Source organism: Mastomys coucha, unplaced genomic scaffold (genome assembly GCF_008632895.1).
Source record: "Mastomys coucha isolate ucsf_1 unplaced genomic scaffold, UCSF_Mcou_1 pScaffold15, whole genome shotgun sequence".
NCBI lineage: Eukaryota > Metazoa > Chordata > Mammalia > Rodentia > Muridae > Mastomys > Mastomys coucha.
The window spans coordinates 116,893,172-116,904,115 of NW_022196897.1; the positions used below are offsets into that span (position 1 = coordinate 116,893,172).

The 10,944-nt window shown below is 43.1% G+C and overlaps 1 protein-coding gene across 2 annotated transcripts in view; it reads right to left on the reverse strand.

The window, feature by feature from the left end:
• Rnf24 (ring finger protein 24) overlaps nt 1–9,840 on the reverse strand; it is a 54,246-nt gene extending 44,406 nt beyond the window's left edge. For both annotated transcript variants that reach the window (XR_004118855.1, XM_031371955.1), the window contains exon 1: nt 9,654–9,840. The gene's annotated coding sequence lies outside the window, so the exon portion shown is untranslated. The remainder of the gene's footprint in view (nt 1–9,653) is intronic.
• Between the last annotated feature and the right edge of the window lie 1,104 nt (nt 9,841–10,944).

Consider the following 10,944-nt stretch of genomic DNA (forward strand, 5'->3'; position numbering starts at 1 on the left):
TCCCAGAAACCAAAATGTGACCTTAAAACAAAGGATCTTTGCAGATGTAATTAAGGATTTGAAGCTGGCTGTGGTAGTTTAATCCCAGAAACTGGGAAGTAGAAGCAGGAAACTCAGTGTACCTGGCCTACATAGCATTTCTAGGCCAGCGGGGGCTGCACAGCAATTCTGTCTCAAAAAGATTTAAACATTTAGAGATCAAATCTGTAGGCTGTGTAGATTATATATGTATTTACAAGTGGTTTTTTGAGAAATATCTAAAAAAGTTAGGGAAGACTTTTCCTGGAGTCACTGGGGAGCTTTGCAGCCTCACTGTCACCTTGCTTTCCACCTTTGGACTTCACGACTGTGAGGAGTAAATTTCCGTTGCCATAGCAATATGGTGACTCCAGGGAACACTGCCATCCTCTCTGTCCCATTCCAGCAGTGATGGTTTTTGTAGTCCTTTAGCTGCTGCGTGGCTCTTCAGCTGGCCTTTGCAAGGACTCTGACCTCCTCCCATCCTCAGCCCTTCGGTGCACTCCTATCTAGGGAGCTGGCAGCATGAACTCTGCTAGAAGCTGGCTATGGAGATGCCTGTGCCCTGCCTGACTGCTCAACCTCAAGAGACTGCTTCCTTGATCTATGATTTCAGCACAGCTGTAAGGAGGAAGTAAGTGATGTCCACACTACCACAGACATGCCATGTTTTCAGTGCAGCCTAATCCAGGTAAAAGATTTTCCATAATCCACATAAAGTCATCCGGAGTTACTGATACTACTTTGTGATTTAAAGAAAAAAAAAAAACTTAGAAATTTCCTTCTGGACCAGATTTGTGGATCTTTCTTCCCAGCACTTAGGAGGCACTGAGTTCAAGGTCAGCCTAGTCTACATCTACAAAGAAAGTCCTAGGACATCCAGGGCTGCATAGTGAGACCCTAAATAAATAAATAAATAAATAAATAAACAAATATCTTTAGCTTGTTTTCAGAGAGAAAATTGAAAAACAAAAAGATTGAAGGAACTTTAATTATAGCCATTGTACATAATTCAGTTCAAGTTGTAGATACTAGATCCTATCTTTAGTTTAAAGCACAAGTATAATTTCACATGCCCATATTTCAGAGAGAATAAAAAGAAATATAGGTTAGGCCATGAGTTTTGGGTTGTTTAGATGAACTTAACAAACAAGTAATACAGAACCATTCAATCTCCAAATTGGGGTGAAAAAAACCAACAAACTCACTATTGTGAGAAAAAGGTTTCTTTTTCTGTCAAAGGGAGTTTCCTCACCAACATTCCATAAACTTCCACACGATAAAACTTGTTTTAGACTCTGTCTGCCACCACATCTCACACCCTTGAAATCCCAGACCTTGATGGCTTGAAGTGTCGACCCCTTCCTCCTTCCCATCGTCAACTTTGCAACAATTCTTTTAAAACTAGCTAATCGTTAAAGAATGTGAAGTCTGCATGAGGCTATTAATATTGAGGATCCAAAAGGTAGCCGTCATCTGATGAGACGTGTGCTCAGACTGGGAGTACTGCACTCACACTTTTTTGCCCTCAATTAAACTAATATAGTAAATTGGCTAAAGGGTAGAAAGAAATGCCTGGTATAGTGCCGGACTAATTATGACCTCATTAGTAAATAAAGTGAGACAAACTTTAAGATGACATATATAGTTAGCCTTCTATTGAAGCCAATGGTTTATAATAACATAAAACTAATCCAAAAGATGCAAATTTTAGAAGTTAAAGATGGAAATAACAAGCAAACTTCATTTTAAGAGATGTTAATAAATGAAAACAGGTAAACTAGTGGAAGTCCTAAAGTAAAACCATTCAGTTTTATTGACAAGAGGGTCTTCTAGCCTTAGCATTGAATTCATAAAACACACATTGCATTGAGCTTTCCCAAAACAATTCATAATACAAGGTTTACTTCCAACACCCAGTGGCTTCTTTTCCTTGACATTGCAGGCCTGCTTCATTCCCTGAAGCAGGTACCACAGAGGGAGGCCTGGCACAAGCAACTAACTCTGGGAAAACTATCCTTAGGGTAGATGGAAAGCCCAGGCTGGCTTTCCAAGAGTGGCCAACCCAAAATAAGGCCACTGGCCAGCTATTCATGGTCCAGCTGGCATGGAACAAAGTGTCTAGTTCTTACCTCCAGAGCAGAGATGGTTTATCCAGCTGGCTCTCAAAGGACTGCACTAGTTGGGGCACTCACAATTCCTTTTCAACCATCTGGCATTCTTTTAAAACCCACAATTTATACGGCACTACATTCTGAGGTCTGAGACGCTCAGCTTATAAGAGTTCCCATTATGCATCTAGATAAGAAAGAAGTAGAGTAACTACCAAATTAATCCAAGAAACCATTTCTAAAACTAAAAAATGCTTTCACTTAAAAAGGCCCATGGTTGTTAAGTAAACTTCCAAAGTAAAAAATTAAGGCAACAATGAGGAAAACTAAAAACCAAACAAAGCAACTTAACACATAGAAACAAATTCTTTAGGCCTAGTAAGACCTAGTCCTTTCTAGTGGGACATTTACAGCCTGTCCATATCCTTCATGTGGCTCTCAAAGTATGTTGAACAGCTATCAGTCTGCCTGGGTTGCTAGCAGGTAAAGAGGACATCTTACAGCTACTTGAGGGGAGGGGAAGCTATTTGCCAGGTATGCCATTTATCTATAATTCTAGCACTTTGGAAGTAGAGACCTGAGAGAATCCGGAGTTCGAGGCCATCTTCCCAAGTTCAGTGCTTGCCAGGGTTACATTAAATACTGTCTCAAATAACTAAAAGAAAGAAAAGTAAGTAAATCTGTTTGATGACACACTGAACATTTGAAAGTTTTAGCATGTGATTATAGTTTTTTTCACACAGGTATAGAAGGATCTTTCAAGCTGGAAGCCAGCTTCACTGGCACAGGGAGATGAAGCCAGTCAGGGCTAGCAACAGGGAAACTGTTTCAAAAAGGAACACAAAAGGAATAAATAACAATGGAATAACATGAAGAAGGAATCTTGGAGCAAGTCAAAGAAACATTACTTGGCTCAACATTAAACTTTTTTTTTAGATTTATTTTTACGGGCATCAGTGTTTTTCCTGCAAGTGTATCTATCTGTGAGGTGCCAGATCTCCTGGAACTGGAGTTACAGACAGTTGTGAGCTGCCATGTGGGTGCTGGGGATCTCACTCCAGCCCTCAAAATTAAACTATTCTATCAAATGATAAAAATGATTTGTGAAGTGGCCAAACTGCTATGATCTGCTCATTTGTCAACTGTAGATCATTTTATTAACCCATCACATGATGCAATCCAGGGAACAGACAGGCAAGGAATTGGAGGGTTACAGGGAAAAGGAGAGAAAGGAAGAAAAAACAAACAACCCCCCCCAAATAGGTCACATTTATGACCAATATATCTTAGAAGGATGTAAGTATTCTAAACAAAAATATTAAAGAGATGGTCAGAAGGTAAAGGTGTTTGCCTCCAAGCCTGATGAACTCAGTTCAATCCCTTGGGCCCACATGACTATAGAGAACAGATCTCTGCTGACCTTCACACATGCCTCATGGGCATAGGTATACCATCCACACAAAAATAAATGTAATTTTTAAGTATTAAAATATTATGTTAAAATGAAGTATAAATTGAAGAAGGGTATAACAATTTTTCATTGAGTTTACTTCCACTCCAAGTACCAAAATGAGTACTTTTCATTATCCCATTTGGGCTGCAAGACAAACAAAATGAGTGTGTATATACTATTCATTATACAAACGAAGAAACGGAGGGGCTAATAAACTTCCCAACCTGGATGTGGTGGAACACACTGGTCATCCTGGCACTTAGGGGATGAGGCAGGGGAATCCCAAGTTTGAAGTTACATAGTGAGACCCCTTCATCTCAAAAAACTAAACTAAAACTTTGACATGTCACATGTCAAAAAGTAAAGAGAGAGAATTCAGTTCTAACCAGTCTGATGCCAGAATCCAGGTCCAAGAATGCTAGTATTAACATATGAGAAATGCAATGTATTGTAGGGGAAAATATCAATATAATTTTCATAACATTTTAACTTTTTTTTTTTTTTAATGAGACAGGGTTTCTCTAAGTAACAGCCTTGGCTGTTCTGGAATTTGCTCTGTATACCAGGCTGAGTTCTGGTTTAAAGGCATGTACTCTCACATCAGACTTAACTTTTTAACTCTTAAGTGTAGAAAAAAAAACAATAAGACAAAAATGAAATCACTTTCTTCTTAGAAAAATTAAAAGGCAAGAGCTACCTGACTAGGCTGAAAATGTTAGCTGTGCCTTCTGCTCATATATCCTGTGGGATCTTGAAATTCAGAGCAGATAAGGTTCTTATCCCTGGCATCCTACTGGGGCTAGCGTCAACAACAGCAGTCAGGAATGGCAGGTTGAGGAGACAGGTCAAAGTGTGTGCTTTTTTCACTTGAGCCATTTAACTCTCAGGGGCACAGGGGGGATTGGTGGCAGGCAGACAAAGCTCATTAAGTTTGGCATTCTGTATGTAAAGATGAAAGGGAGAACAGGCCTACGTGCTGACATGGAGAGACTTGGGTAAAGTTAGTGATGCAGGAGAGAGGTCACAAACTCAGGAACTCTGAGTGGTGAAGTACTCGACACAGAAAGAGGAGGGTGCTCTTTGATGTGAGGAAGGCACAAGCAGGAGACCTAAGGACAGGCCTCTAGAGCTGCTGAGAGGAAGGGAAGGGGCTTCTATCTGAGATCTTCTAACCTTGAGAGAGAGAGAGAGAAAGAGAGAGAGAGAGAGAGAGAGAGAGAGAGAGAGAGAGAGAGAGAGGAGGAGAGAGGGAGAGAGAAAGAAGAGAAGAGAAGAGAAGAGAAGAGAAGAGAAGAGAAGAGAAGAGAAGAAAAGAGAAGAGAAGAGAAGAGAAGAGAGATTGATTTAACACTTAAAAGTTCTGGGACTGGTGAGATGGCTCAGCGGGTAAGAGCACCAACTGCTCTCCCGAAGGTTGTGAGTTCAAATCCCAGCAACCACAGGGATGGTGGCTCACTACCACCTGTAATGAGATCTGATGACCTTTTCTGGTGCTTCTGAAGACAGTTACGGTGTAGTTATGTAAAATAATAAATACATTTTTAAAAAAAAGAAAAGTAAATTAATTTGGGCTAGAGAGATAGCTCAGTGGTTAAGAGCACTGACTGCTCTTCAGAAGGTCTTGAGTTTAAATTCCAGCATCACAACCATCCATAATGAGATCTGACGCCCTCTTCTGGTGTGTCTGAAGAAGCTACAGTATACTTTGTAATAATAAATAAAATCTTAAAAAAAAAAAAAAAAAGAAACTTAAAAGTTCTGCCAGGCCGTGGTAGCACATGCCTTTAGTCCCAGCACAGGCAGAGGCTAGCCTGGTCCACAGAGCTACTTCTAGGACAGTCAAAGCGACACTGAGAAGTTCTGTCAAAAAACAAGAACAAACAAAAGAAAATTAAAATTCAGCCAGTTCTAGTGGCACACAACTTTAATCCCAGAACTCAGGAGGCTGAGGCAGGTGGATCTCTAACTTGGGAGGCCAGCCTGGTCTATAGAGAGAGTACCAGGAGCCACGGCTAGACAGAGAAATCCTGTCTCAGAAAAAAAAGTAATTTATTCTACATTGTAAAATCCAAACCTATCAAATTATAAAAGTTAGCCTTTACTAATTTAAGGTCTTTAAAAGGCCAAGGCAAATTTGCATATTGACATGATATGCTTTGATACTGCATAGAGCATCATCATTTTCAGGTGACTGATCTTTGGACTTTATAATATCAGTACTGGCATGCTGCTTTACACAGTACAAAACAGAAGATGTTTGGGATCTATGATGCTTCACGTTAACTTTCAACTTAATGGGACGTAGAATCATCATGAAAACACACTTTCTGGATGTGTCTATCAAGGTGTTCCCTGCCCATAAAGGTTGAACTGAAGAGGAAGGTCTGGGCTGAAAAATAGCCCGGCGCCCACGTGGCAGCTCACAACTGTCTGCTACACCAATTCCAGAAGATCTGAGGCTCTGGCAAGCACTGCCACCCCCGAACTTGCAAGGAAAGCAACCAAAACACAGAAGACAGGAAAACATTAATTTTGAAAAATAATTTAAAAGAGCCTGAATGTGGATGGCAGTATCCCCACAAGTGGGAAGTAAACTGTGCTAATGCATAGGTCCCTCTCTCTGCTTCTCAGCTAGACACAATGCAGCCAGCAGCCTTCCATACTGCCTTGAACTTCCCTATCATACCCTCGTGTGGTCGGCCAAACAGACCTTTCCCTGAAGTTGTTTTTGTAAGGTATTCTGTCAGAGCAATGAGAAAAATAACTAATACAGTTTGAAGCTGGAAATCTAATCCCAAGCCAAAATTTAAATACTATATTTCTTTTTGTTTGTTTTGGTTTTTTCGAGACAAGGTTTCTCTGTGTAGACTTGGCTGTCCTGGAACTCACTCTGTAGACCAGGCTGGCCTCGAACTCAGAAATCCGCCTGCCTCTGCCTCCCAAGTGCTGGAATTAAAGGAATAATATATTTCTTTTTGGATGAAATTTAAGTTAGCAACTCAAACAGCTTTTGTTTTGACAGAGGGTCTCACTATGTAGCCCTGGCTGGCCTGAAAATCACTACATAGACCAGGCTGGCCTTAAACTCACAGAAATGCCTCTGCTTCCTGAATATTTGAGTTTTTTTTTAATTACCACTTCAAGCCTTTAATCCTATCACTTGGTGATAGGCAGGAAAATAGATCTCTGTGAGGTCTATGTAGTGCAATGGGTCTCAAAAAAAAAAAAAAGATAAATATTTAAACACAATACAATCCATATTTTTCTCTTTCTTTAAAGTTTTGTTGTTGTTTTGGTTTAGCTTAGTTTTTGAAGACAGGGTTTCTCTGTGTAGCCTTGGCTGTCCAGAAACTCAATCTGTAGACCAGGCTGGCCTTTGGTGGAATTATAGGCATAGGGTGCAGTCTGTGTGGGTATGTAAACTTACTTGTCAGAGCAGATGTACTCATCAGTGAGCAACCTCTTCACCCCAGATATAGTAATGTTATACTTACAGGCTGACAGGAATGACACTGGGAAAGCAGTAAGCCTTTTTTTATTTTCCTTTATTGAACCGTTATGGCTTTTGTTTGCTTGAGACTGATCTATATTATATAGTTCTAGCTGCCCTGGAACTCAAAGAGGTCCACCTTGCTTCTGCCTCCTGAGTGCTGAGACTAAAGGTGAGCACCATACACCCAGCTTTTAATGTTTCTATAAGATCATAAAACTTTTATATGTTCAGGAGAAAAACCAAACCAAACCAAACACCAAACAAAACCACTGTGACTGTAAGGGACAACAGCCTAGAATCTGAGCTGAGGCAATTCAGGTTGCATTCCCTGGCAGAGCGTGGTGTGGCAGCATGTGAGGTACCAGGCCTCCCCAAGCAAGGCTGCAGGGAAGTCCTGTGTGAGGCCAGCACATCGCAGATCTACTATGAGTTTGATTATTGTTGAATTTTTAATATTTTAGCAGGGTCTCTTGGATCCCAGACTGGCCTCAAACTCACAAAAAGCCAGTCTCCCAAAGGGAGACGGATTACAGGTATGGGCCACCAAATCTAGTTAATTCCGTCCAAGGGATCCAACTCAGGGTGTTGTGCATGCTAAGCAAGTATTTCATGTCTGGCCCCTTGAATTAATTTCTGATCACTGAACATTCAGAAACTTTTGATTGCTAATGTTTGTGACTCCCACAGTTATGCAATCCCATATTGGGCTGTGACCCACAGTTCAAGAAAGATGCATAAAGCAAGAATTTCATTAAGAATAATGGATTGTCATCTAACCAGTGGAAACTTTCCTTCAAATTAAAAGCAAATGTTTCAGGCAGAGTCTATACATAAACAGATGCTGTGGAGGTTTACATGTCATTTTGTACTGAAATTTTACTAGGAATGAAAATATATGTGACTCAAAAATAAGTAATCTTGAAGAGAATCTTAAAGAAAACTGAACCCACTCAATTATTCATATATAAACTCGATTTTTTTTTCACCACCACTATTTTGAATCAAAAGATCATAACAAAAATATTTCAGAAATGTGCTTTTTCACTCTACAAAATAAGAAGGGTAGAAAAGAAACGAAAATATCATTATCCAACTAAAGTAATAACTATCTTCTAAAATTCAAATAGTCTTACAAATAGTTACAAAATAACAAGGAAAAGTTTGTTATTTATTGAGACAACAATTCTGTTATGGCCTAGAAATTCCTATGTAAATTAGACTGGCCTTGAAACCAGAGATCCTACTGCCTCTTCCTCCCAAGTACAGTGTTGGCATTTGCGGCCACACCTGCCTATCTTAATTACCTGTTTTTAACTGGCTAAGTGAACAACACTCGAGTCATCCTATCAAGTTAAAGCCTATGGAACCCAGCAGTGCTTCCGACCCTCTTCGGGGGCAGAGAAGGGGGGAACGGGGAGCGGAGGCGAGGAGGAGTGAAGACAAACAATGGAGGAAAAAAAGGGGTGTTTTCTGATAAGTCATGTAAGATGATCTGTTCAGCTAGGCTGCACAACCAAACACACGAAAATTCAGATCAAAGCTAGGGTGCATACCAGGGTAATATTTAGGTAATATCCTTTGCCAGAGCATTAAGGGGTGCGGGGCGGGGGCGGGGAGGGCGACGACCGGACAGACAAGAAGGTGGAAAGAACCTGCTAGACCACCTCTTATTAGAGCAGAAAGGCAAGAAACATAATCTGCCTGTATGGAAGAGTGGGGAAAGCAGTGCCCCAGATATATTGGGAGTATTCCTATAGATAGGTACACAAGCACAAAGACCTATTATCAATGAACTAAGCCCAGAAAACAATGTTCAGGATGTTGGCGTACCCCCGATACGTAAATATATCACCATTAATCCTAAAAGCATAGTGTTCTAAATATACAGAGACATAAGAATGCAGAATCACACTTTCAATGAACAGACCCACTGGTTTCACAACGAGAAACAACGAAACACCAAAAAAACCTGTTATCTGAAATAACACCAGAGACGAAGAGGTAAAGATGAAGTTATCTTTACACTTCTTTTCCTTCTGCCCTTTCAGACGACCTCAGACCTTCTCATTTCACAGGACACACACCCCTTGGGTCTCCGGAAACAAAGCAGGGTCATTAATTCTCGGGCCTGTGGGTGCACGCAGCCCCCCACCCACAAATGATGAGGCCGCCATACGACTTTCATTAATAAATAAGCCAACCGGAGAGGTCTCAGTGTGCCTTGCACAGTGTGACAACCAGGCACGAGACAAGCACCACAAAAGAAGGAGTGGCTCGGGACCAGAAAACCACTGCCACACAGCACCCCCGAGACGCGCGTCCCCACCACCGACGCAGAGGCAGCGGCTCCTCCATCCTCCGCCCATCCCGCCTCCCCCGCCCGGGCCCAGCCCGAGGTGACCTCCGGGTGACAGCCCGCGTCGCCCTTTGTGCCGGTGCGTGGGGACTGTCCCGCGGCCCCCCGGTCTCGGAGGGGGTGCGAGGCCGGCGCGCTGCCCTCAGCATCCCAGAACCGGACCTGCGGAGCCTGCGCTTCAGCCTCAGCCTCAGCCTCAGGCTCGGCCCTCCCCTCACTCACCCGGGCGGCGGGCAGCGGGCGTGCGGGCGGCGGCGCCCGGAGTCAGCTTTCGTGCGGCGAACTGCTAGCGAGCCGCGTCCGTGAGTCCGAGCCGCTGAGCTGGCGGTAGCGACTGCTTAGCTGCGGCCCCGGCGAGGGGCGGGCCCGGCGGGGGAGGGGCGGCGCCGCGCCTCTCATTCATGCCGCGGGGGCGGGGTGTGGGACCCGGATGCCCGGGCAAGTCCCGCCTCCTCGCTGAGGGCGCGCGGCTTCATTGTCTGCAGTGCGCAGGCGCGGCGTTTCTTAGGCTAGGCTACTGGCTGTTCGGTAGGATTGATGGGTGATGCCGAGCTATAGGGTTCGTATCTTCTCAGCTGTGTAGTGTTTTGCGTGCCTGTGGACATTCCTAAGAGTTAAAAGAGTAAAGCTTCGCTTCTCGTGGCATCCGGCCCAAGAGTCCCAAAGGTGAGGTACCCCTAGTTAGATATTCCACCTGCTGCAGACCCAGTACCTGTACAGGCAGTGGAAGGAAATATATTCAAGAAACAGTGTGTCCTTTACTTAATTACATCTACTCATTACTCTCGACTTCCAGCTCCTATTCTACACTATAGACAAACGGACTCAGGATTTGGGAGCACTGAGCCCTTCTTGTAAGAGCAAGGCCTAAAGTTCTAGCAGATCAGTGAAAGCATGCAGGAGTTCTCATAACTACCACTGCTAAAACTTATTAGCAGAGGGTGTGGGTACTGCACTTCAGGCCTCCCATAACTTCCCATTTCCCTGGGAGGTACCCCCTCCTCCTCCCCTCCTAGATCCTTCTCGTAAACCATAACTAGTTTGTGGCTTAATTCATCATGGAAAATGCCTACCAGCCCATCCCTCCTGCTTTAGTAAACCATAAGTCTCCTATGAAAGAGGAAGTAAGAAGAACTCAGTGAATATTTTATCACAGACCCTCTACCCAACTTCCTCTCTTCCCAAATCAGGCCATACCTGGGGAGCTATTTCCCTGTCTGTCCTCCCCTCCTCTCCTCTCCTCTCCCCCTCCTTCCCTCTTCTTGCCTTCCAATCCCCTTCTCTTTCCACTCCTTCTCCCTCAGCTCTCAGGATCCCTGCTGTGTTGTTGCCCCCTTAAAGTCCTACCTAATTCTGTCACCATGGCACATAGGCTAAGGCAGATCAGTACCCGAAGTTAAGGTACTTTCATATTCTTGGTCTCTTATTCAAGGTATTGAAATAAAAGCCCACACAGATGTGTAAAAGTAGCAAGAAAATTTAGTTGAAGCAAAGCAGAGCAGAGAGGAGGGAA